The sequence below is a fragment of the Polistes dominula genome, unplaced genomic scaffold (assembly GCF_049000335.1).
Source record: "Polistes dominula isolate Pdom_NZ unplaced genomic scaffold, Pdom_raw_medaka contig_11, whole genome shotgun sequence".
In the NCBI taxonomy this organism is placed as follows: domain Eukaryota; kingdom Metazoa; phylum Arthropoda; class Insecta; order Hymenoptera; family Vespidae; genus Polistes; species Polistes dominula.
In genome coordinates this window covers 4,599,706-4,602,851 of record NW_028301154.1, presented here as the reverse complement: position 1 = coordinate 4,602,851, position 3,146 = coordinate 4,599,706, and positions in this window count along the sequence as shown.

Genomic DNA, 3,146 nt, shown 5'->3' with positions numbered 1-3,146 from the left:
GGTCACCTTAGAGGGTAAAAAAAGGGTTTGTTTGTTAATTTTTTATGCGGCTGGTTTTATTAATATCAATACAAAGTTTTGGTATATAAAAGTTATATCTGAACTATATTTATCAATTTTTGTGTGTAAAAATATGATAAATTGTGTTGTCTGTGGCCGCTTTTCTAAGAGTCCAAAAAAAAGGTGATTTGCGGTTGCCCTCACTGGCAAAAATTGGTTCATTTGAAACAAAAAAACCGAGTGTTGTTCTTTAATAGAGATGTTTGTGCGGGGAATGAAAGGAAGGAAATTTTGATTTTTTTTCAAAATAGTCGACTTTTTACGAAAAAATTAAATTGATTGCAAAAAATCGCCGATTTTTTGAAAGAAAAGAAAAAAATTTGCATTTTTTCAAAAAATCCTTCCGTTCATTCCCCAGATACGTGTATCTAGTATTACTGTACAAATTTTGGTAAAGATCGGCTGGTCTGGACGCAGCGAGGGTAACCGTTTTAAGAACGCGAATGGGAAAAATTAACGTTTAAAGTTAAGGTAACTTTTGCATTCATACTTACATTGAATCATCGATTCCTCGGCCATGAGCGGTACCACCCTCTGCTGCATCAGCAGCCTCTTCTGAAGTGATTTTCGATTGCCGTCGAGCTTTTCTTGCCTCCTTCGTAATTTTTTAAGTGCGCTTGTATACCTGTATACGCAGCTGCTCGTATACCTGTTCTGGCCGCGCTACGACGCGCTTCGTTTAAACTAGTACAGTTTCGTAAATAATACGCAGATCTTTTCGAAAATTGGAGAGAATATTTTTGAAATAACAGTCTTTCAGAAAATCGAAAAAGAAAAATCGTTTTTTGGGTGACGTGTCCACTTCAGCTACTGAGGAATCAGTAGATCGAGTTTCTTGACATAACCGAACTTTTTAAAACTTTTTTCAATGCATGTTTACGATACATTGAGCTTCTCTCCAATATCACGTGTTGTGCTATGACGATCTGAATCGATAATAACCTTGATATGGGTCTTACCGACTTCAACTAGATGGCCAGAGATCATTGAACATTTTTCAATGAGAAATCGACAGAACGAAATCTGGCATACCAATTCTGACACTGCCTTTCCTTCAAGACTATTGCCATATATTGCACATAGCTTTTTGTGTGCTTGCGTTGCGTTCTGGCCTTTTCGGAAATAATACAACAAAATATGTCTGAAGTGCACGTCTTATTCTTCCATTTTTAGATCGGGATAAAAACAAAACTAAAGAACTAAGCGATATAATTTTTTTTACTGAATGTAAGTTAGACGTCCAGATAATAAGAAAAAATAGATACTGTGAACAAGTCAACAAAACAAAAGTAAGTGTAAACTCCTTCTGTCGACAAAATCCGTAATAACTTAGTTGCTAACCCGATAGTGATGCAGCTAATCGTGAACACGTTAATTTATTACTACAGTATTATGTTATATTATCTACGTTTTTATTATTTAATGTATTATATAATATTATATAATAAGTATTATATTATTTACTTATCTTTTATCTACGATGATTATAACAAAATAAAACTGTTTTCTAGAAATTAATCATTTACACAATCCTAATAGAAATAGGTATACATAAAGCAGTTTTTCTATGTTGGATGTTCATAAACATAAATTTTTAGTTTCAAGAATACATTAACTATTATTTATGTTTAATTACACAAAATATTCTTTCTGTCCGAAAAATGGTATACATTTAAAAAAAATTAGGAATGACCGGATAGGTTAACAATTTAGTAATAAACAGACATTTGTTTTTGATTATGTACAAAATTTTTAACATGAAAAGTACTGTATTTATTTTAGATAATATAATATCCACTGTTTTTAGAAAGTAAGGAATTTTATTAAGGGGTAACACCACTCTAGAGCCTAAAAAAAGCCTTTTTTGGGGAATTTTTCTGACGAACAGTAAATGAGGAATAGGATTTCTCTTTTGAGGGTTGATTGATTATATAGTGAACTATGTAAAAAAATATTTTTATTGATTTTAGATACAAAATGGCCTCGGTATTTGTGGCTGAACAAAATCCTTTTTTCTTCTTTTTTGCCAAAACGTGTGAGAAGCTATTTCTGCACAAGTATAAGGCTTAAAACAAAAAACTAAAGAAATTCTTTACCTATGTACCAATACCTACAGAACTACGTAGGAATTTTTTCTTAAATTAAATTCTGTGAAAATGGCGCTACTTTTAAAAAAAATGTTTAACATTATTTTTGCTTCAGGACAAAGTGCATATTGTTTTTAGACATCTAAAGAACACTTTAGGCTAAAAAAAATGATCTTTTAAAAATTCTAGAGTAGTGTTACCCCTTAAAAATAGTATTAATTGCAAAAAAGTTGTACTAAATCTAAGCGCTAAACAAATAAAAAAATATAATAGCTTATTGCAAAATTTGTTATAACTGAAAAAGGGCCTTAAATTCAAGAACAGATTGCTATTTAAAACATTTAAGTTGGTTTTAAAACAGAATATTTAATTGTAGCTAGTATTTTTAACACATCATTTAAAAATATATTTATGTCTTTTAATTTCGAAAATTAGACCTTTAAAAAAAGCAGTATGTTTAAGAGTAAAAGTCTTAACAGATATTTCCAAAGAAACAAAATTGTCAGAGCTAATGTAACAATTTTTTTATTTGTAAATTGGGCTAAAGTTCAAAATGTTTCTTTAAAAATCATCGATTATCAATTAGTAGTCAGTTTTAAACTATTTATGTTCAGGAATCTACACAAATTTTCCTCCGACTGAACAGTAAAGCCGTCAAAATAGGAAGACTTATTGCGACTGCGACTTTTTCTTTTCCGAACATTGTTTAAACTTTTTGATAAACATTTATGTACCTTGTAAGCTTCGTATATTAAGTGTTTAAAGTAAAATGATGATTTACAACTAGCCAGTGTTTTGATTGCTCGATTTTTTTTTTAATAATGCCATGTAATTAACGGAAATGTTCAAAATTATTACTAAAATTGATACACATATATCTCTTCAAAAACTATAATAATAATTTAAACATACAAAAAATTGTAGGATTCCTAAAATCGGAGTACAAGTTGTTTTTGTGGATTACAAAATTACGAAGAAAGCTGTAGTAAAAAAAAAATC